Source organism: Notamacropus eugenii, chromosome 5 (assembly GCF_028372415.1).
Source record: "Notamacropus eugenii isolate mMacEug1 chromosome 5, mMacEug1.pri_v2, whole genome shotgun sequence".
NCBI classification, from domain to species: Eukaryota; Metazoa; Chordata; class Mammalia; order Diprotodontia; family Macropodidae; genus Notamacropus; species Notamacropus eugenii.
In genome coordinates this window covers 375346686-375354110 of record NC_092876.1, presented here as the reverse complement: position 1 = coordinate 375354110, position 7425 = coordinate 375346686, and the positions used below count along the sequence as shown (strand labels likewise).

Sequence of the window (7425 nt, the reverse complement as noted above, 5' to 3'; positions counted from 1 at the left end):
TGAAAAGATCATAAAAGTCATAGATCTAAAACTGGGAGAGAACTTCCAGGTCATACAGCCATATAGTACTTAAGACAGTTGAATGGCATAATGAATAATGTGCTATACTTGGAGACAGGAAGACCTCAGTTCACATCCATTCTCAGCATTTACTTACGGTACAATCCTAGACAAGTCTCTTGGCCTCTGCCTGCCTCAGTTTCCTGATCTGTCAAATAAGGATAAATAATTACCTTCCAGAGCTGTTGTGAAGACAGAATTAACATTTGTAAAGCACTTTGAAAACCTAAGTGCCCTCCTTACCACCTTGCTGTTGTTATTATAGTGTCATCCAAACCTCTTTTTTGAAGATGAGAAGGATGAACAATGTGGCACAGTCAGCACTAAATTCATCACCATGTCAACATTCTGATGAGGTCCTCCAAACTTAGCTAGACTAACATACACACAGGCCAGCACCAGGTTGTATTTGAAGTTTTGAGCACAGGAAACAGCTAGCAATCAATGGTGGATCAAGCACTTGGCTTGGAGTCAGGAAGATCTGAGTTCTATCCAGCCTCAAGAATTTGCTTGCTACCTGTGTGACTCAGTCTGGTTTCTCTTATCTATAAAACAAGGATAACGCAGAGACTGTGAGGATCAAATGAGATAACCTTTATGATGTGCTTTTGCAATCATTAACATGCAATATAAATGTTATTATTATGAAGAAACAATGAAAATCTACACCAAAAAGATCCCCAGATCACATCTAGACTATGAATTTAAGAAATATGAATCAAAGAAAATAAAAGCTTAAAAAAAGCTTTAAAAGAAAGTTTTAACTAAACAACACAGAGTATTCCTCATTATCCAAACCATGGTAGGAAAACTGAAGATTTCTTTGTAACTTTGTTGCTGTTCAGTCATTTTCATTTGTGTCCTGCCCTTCATGACTCCATTTGGCATTTTCTTTGGCAACAATACTGGTTTGTCATTTTCTTCTCCAGCTCATTTTATAGATGAGGAAACTGAAGCAAAAAGGTTAAGTAACTTGCCCAGGGTCACACACTTAGTAAGTGTTTGAGGACAGATTGGAACTCAGGTCTTCCTGACTCTGGGCCTGGTGCTCAACTGTGCTACCTAACTGTTCATTCTCTATAGCAAGGCAAAATTAAAAATGGTGAGTGTACTGTCAAGCTGGGATTCCTTGACTCTGATGGGCTCACTGTAGAACTGTGTGTCTTCGGTCTCCTTAGGCATGGGGCTTTTCTCTTTTTGAAAGTCTTTTATATGTATATATATATATATGTATACATATATATATATATATATGTGTGTGTGTGTGTGTGTATATATATATATATATACACACATATGATAGATGTATATATGTATATGTACACATACATATAAGTGTGCTAATGTGTTTATTATGTTATATAATAAATATATTATTATGAAATAATATAAGATAAATATAGTATTATATTCTGCATTATATAATGTTACATATTATATATGATATTTATTATGTATTATATATTTTATATTTACTAGTCTTTATAGTGCCAGAGATAATGGAGGGTAAATGGGTGTGGTTAGAAGAATTCTAAGCATTGCATTTCCAGATCTAGGGTTCTGGAATCATAGAGCCAGAAGAGAAATTAGACAACATCTAATGAACTCTCAGTTTCCCAAAGAGGAAACAGACTTAACTTAACCAAAGTGGTAAAGTGACAAAATCAAGGTCACACAGTTAATTAAGATGATGCAGTTATAGCTCTAGAGCTGAAAGATTAGTTCTTGTTTGGCCCTATCACCTTTGTAGTTTGGGTGCTGATGCTTCTGTCCATCTGGATGAGGTGGCCCCATCTTTTGCCTCAGTTCCTACTTTCTCTCATTCTTCTGCTGAGGTCACCATTGCTCTAAGGGGAGTGGCATGGCTAGGCCCTGTTTCCTTGTGTAGGGACCTATGAGAGATATTTCTCTCCCCTGATTCTCTTATGATAAGCCAAGTCCAGGATTGGGTGCAGGTCTCCAAATGTGGGGCTCATGTTGGCTTAAGAATCATTTTCAAAATGATGGCTAGCTACAGGTACATTTGTGGGACCTCAAACTGACTTCTCTGGTCTGGTTCCTCTCCTGACCTCCCCTGGCTCCTGTGTTTGCCTGAACTTAAGAAAGCTTATCTCATATGACTCTTTTTCCATCCTCTGCTTATGCACTTCTATCCTGGAGAGAGGATGGGTTTCTGTCTTTGTTTTATTTTTTAGTTTTTCATATGATCAGTCTTTCTGGGCTTTAATTTTCAGGGGGTTTAATGTGGGAATACTGGATTTTTCTATAGCTTTTCATGTCACTATCTTAATAGGAAATGCTTGTTTATATTCTCAAATCCCTTCTTCAAACTTGGGGATCAGAAATCATATACTTTCTCAAAAGCTTTTCAGCTGAATTACAATTTTAAAAAAATCTAGAGGGAAATGACACAAAGAAGGCAGCCATTATCAGTTGTACCATAAAACTCCTGGCACTTTTATGTTTGGCCAGATTTCTAAGGACTTCAACTTAACCCACCCCCTGAGACACACACACACTGACTTATGAATCCCTTTGCTTGTGAATGCCTTGAGAATTCCACAGAAGCACATTTTTGCTTCTGGAAAGAAACCATGAGTGAAATTTGGCCTGTGGCAGGAGACTTCCTTTCAATAAACAGCTACAATTAGTGGAGCCAAAATAACAGAATATTAAGAACATTTTTCAAAATGATACTAAAATCACACTTTTAAAAAAAGCCTGCTAAGTTCCTACTGAACATAACTCTTGATGAAGTATTTATTCACCAGTATTTTGTGGGTAACATAGTTAATTGCCATATTAACAATGAAAATGTGGTGTAGCTGCTTCTATCCAAGGATGCTATTTAGAATCTTAGTATTAATTTCTAATTAACTGCTAATGTTTTCTTGTGGTTTTAGGAGCGCATCTATGTCAATATTTAATTCTTAATTCACATTGGCCCCTGTAGTGAAATGACTCAACATGTTTTCCTCTCTATGGATAGGTGGTAATAATTGACTAAAAGGGAAATGTTGTAGGGTATGTATATATGTGTGTATGTATGAGTATCTTAGGGAGCAAGTGTGAATGTTAATGTAACAAAAGCATCCTATTGAGTAGGCATAGAGTTCTTCCTGGGGGGGAACTTTAGGACCTGCTTCTGGCAATGTGGTAACCCTAGGCTAAAAGGGCCTGGTGTTTTGGAATGATATGACAAACCCTGAATAGTCCTTTCCTCCTCCCTACCATGAGACAGAGGCTTCCCTGGTTAAAAGTCTACGTTCTCTTCTTTTGACTCTCCAGTACTAGAACTTCTGGTCATCTAGGACTTCGAGTTTGGCTTTCTCCATCCCAGCTTCATGGCAATTTTGCCCATGTGACAGCTAATAGAGAAGAGGTCTCACACTTGGGTCCCCAGATTCCTTTTCTCCTTTCCTATTTATTTTTTCTTTTATCAGGCAAATGAGTATCTGTCCTGAGATTGACATGTCCAGCTTTCGAAGTAAACTATTTAATTCAGAAAGTCCAAAAGTCATGAATTGTGTTGGATTACAGCAGAATATTAAGAAGGGAGCTCTCTGGTATCTACTCCAGTGCTCTTAGAGAGGATAACCCCAACAAGTGGACTGGATCAAGCATGGGCATTTCACCAACAAAAATGTAGTAGGAGTTATTTGGACAGTGCAGAGCCAAGTTAAAATACAAAATTCCTAAACAGGAACAAACTTTATGTCCTGATGAAATAGGCTGCCTTCCAGCAGAATATAACAGTTATATGTCAAGTTACTAAATCTTGTTTTAATTCACTCTGTTGATATTCTCTATGAACTTTTAAGTTTAGTATTTCTTCTCTGGGTAGGAATAAATTTCTCATTCCACTCCTGAGTTATATTGTATATTAAATGTTTTTTTACTCTCCCTTTTCGGGGAAACCCTAGAAGAGAACCATAATCTAAACTCTAAGCAAATTTGTCCTCACGGCACTAGGGTGAAGATTAAATGAGATAAGGAATACGAGAACAGAAAGCCTATCCTTACCTCTCAGAAACCCAGGACTGAACTCAGTTCAAATCACATGCACAGATGCGCATGTAGGCACAGCATGGAAAGTAGGCAATGGCGCCTTCAAAGGTGTACTGAACATTATTCAAAGAGCAAGTGAAGGTCAGTATTTTTTTAAATGAATAACTACAGAATATTCATAGAGGGAATTTGTAGAATTTGTAAATTAGTGGGAGTGAAACCAGCTCCTGGAGAGTTAGGGGGAAAAAAGGAGCTTTGACTATTGGTGTGTGAGGAGATGGGAAACCTGCGGCTCAGAAACAGGAATTATACTTGGACTGTGAGGAAAATACTTGCTATCCTCTTCAAGAGGTTCTTTGGGGGAAAAAAGTGGATTCTGACAGTTGATTTGGATGCTACAAGAAAGACAAGTATTTTGTTCAAACTGAAACTGAGTGAGATAATAACTTCTATTCTCCATATAGATTTCAATGTAAAAGCTGTACAATATAGTTGTGGAATGAAGGTGGCCAAGACGAGATCCAATGCCTATGGCACCATGACTTCCAGAATACGTAAATTCTGATTTTTGCGATTGATACCTATGACACAAAATGAGTGAATGAGGTCCAAGAAGAACTGAGGAGAATGTTGGCAGCAGATAATCTCAGAGATGCCGACTTATTACAGTTGGTCAACAAACAGAATTCCCAATGCCATGAAAGCAGTTGAAATCACAGATAAACTTGGACTGCATTCTCTTCATCACCAAAATTGGTCCATCCAAATCACCTGTGCCAGTAGGGGGATGGGCTCTAGGAAAGTCTGGACTGCTTGTTCAATCAGCTCCAAAATCAGAAATGGAACAACAAAAGCTCTTCCTGCCTCTTTTCTTTCTCTTCCACTTATTTCCTCCTATTCATCTTTAGCTTTATCCTCAAGAGGCAAACTGTGCTACTTTGTGGTATGGAGCACTGGAAGTTGGTTTCTTTTCCCCTATCCCTTGTCACTATATGTATTGCACCATGATGTAAATGTGACAAAGATAGACCTGAAAATAGATTTCTTGTGTAAATAGTTTTCCCCCTCCCATGCCACAATGGGGCAGTTTCTAGCATTCCTATACAATTTTATTTAGCTTTATTTGTCAAAAAAAAAATCAACTTATCCTTTAGCACTGGGAAGGGATTTTAAGCAAATTGACACTTGGGTTGCTAGTGGTCAACATGCTACAGCAAAGCTGAATGCCACTCCTATTGGGCTTGTTAAATCTGTGTTGAGATCCATTTTGATGGCTGATTTTTAACCTGAGAGGCAGCTAGGTAGCACAGTGGATACAGCACTGAGCCAAGAATCAAGAAGACTCATCTTCCAGAATTCAAACCTGGCCTTGGACACTAGCTGTGTGACGAGTGTAAGACAGCTGTAAGATGAGTGGCTTAACTCTGTTTGTCTCAGTTTCTTCAACTGTAAAATGAGCTGGAAAAGGAAATGGCAAACTGTTTACTAGAACAGTTTCTCTGCCAAGAAAACTTCAAATGGGTTCATGAAGAATCAGGCATGACTGAACAATGACAACCAATTTCAACCTGAACTCAGTGTATTTTTTTTTTAAATAGCAATTTGAAAAAAAAAAAGTGAAACTCTTGAACACATAGAAGGGAGAAAAAAGGGAGAAATGTTTAGTATAGGTTTTGCAGTAATTTGAATAACAACCAATTGTAATTGTGGTTTCTCTTGAAACTTGAGAAATGATAATGAAAAGCAAACAAGTGATCAACTTTGGACAGTTAAAATAGAGATCCAGGTAACGTAATGTCTTTAGATCTTCATGTATTTCATAGAATTTATTCTTGTATTTGTACTCACACTGATACTTATTAGGAAAACAAACAAGCAAACTTTGAGGTTATAGATCAGAGCAGGCTGCACGTTGATAACACTAGATCTTTAATCAAAACATGTTAGTAACTAGACTTCCCCTGTCTCCCCGTTACCCAGCTGAAGTTCAGGTCAATCTGCAATTTGTTCTTCATCACACTTGAATAACTCTTAGGAAGGAAACAATGATGGCTGGTTATCAACACTGAGAAGAGTTTCCTGACATATTTAGAAAATAAAAACCAGCCTTTTAATTTTGCTTAAGTACATGTGGTACATCTGTTCAAAACCACTCCAGAAACCTCTCCACAGTAAATACAGTTTACGTTAGTTCCAAAGCTTGGTTGGAGATATTTCAAAGACACAGACAAGAATGCTAGATATTTCTCTACAATGTCTATGTTTTGAAAGAAAATAAATGGAGAAAGAGAGTTTGTATAGTCATTCCATTTTAGAAGTATTCAGTCATGTTTTGGAACTATCACCTTATGGGCATATGTGTGAAATGTCCTTTGTTGTTGTTGTTTCAGTCATGTGCAACTCTTCATGATTGCATCTGTTTTTGGTTTTTTTTGGGGGGGGGTTTGGGGGGTTTTCTTGGCAAAGATACTGGAGCAGTATGCCAGTTCCTTCTCTAACTCATTTTACAGATGAGGAAACTGAGGCAAACACAGTTAAGTGACTTGCCCAGGGTAACACAGCTAGGAAGTATCTGAGGCAAGATTTGAATTCAGGTCCTCCTACCTCCAGAGCCAGCACTCAACAATCCACTGAGCCACCTAGCTTCCCTGAAATGTCCTTTACAACTCCTCATACAACAAGGTTCAGATTTGCCATCTTACAAAAAAAGATTTTTACTTTTTTCTACTTTCATATTTTGCTAAACACTGAAGAAATTATACTGTTAAACTTTATCTCAAGAAAAACTCAGAACTGGTTTATTTGGTGCTGTGGAAACTCTTACTGCTTTCAATACACAATGATTAATCAACTGTTTTGTGTACTTGTTTTCAGTTTCCATTTTGACAAGCACTGTAATTAAAGCTATTGGAATAAAAAAAGAATTTATAAATTAACCATCTAAGCGCCTCTGTGGTATGCTAAATAGAATGCTGTATTTTGGCTCCTGAAGAACTGAGTTGGAATTCTAACTCAGATTTTATAAATTATGGGACCATATACAAAAATTTCTCATAATTTCCTCATAATTGGAAATGGTAATAACATCTACTTTATGAGGATAAAATGAAAAACGAAGATAATATATGTAAGGTGTTCTGAAAATCTTAAAGCACTATATGAATATGACTATTAATTAATATTATATATATTATTATATATTAATTAATATTATATATATAAAGTAAGCATATATATATGCACAATCTCCTCACCCAGCTGTAATATATGTATACAAACATATGTATCTACATGTACATATATACACACCCGGGCGTGTATGTGTGTACACATGTGTATGTACATGTACTTTGTATG

The 7425-nt window shown here is 36.9% G+C and overlaps 1 pseudogene; it reads left to right on the top strand.

Annotated features, from left to right (window-relative positions):
- The first annotated feature begins 4345 nt into the window (after positions 1-4345).
- On the top strand, positions 4346-5076 carry LOC140507964 (ADP-ribosylation factor 1 pseudogene; annotated as a pseudogene).
- The last annotated feature ends 2349 nt before the right edge of the window (positions 5077-7425 follow it).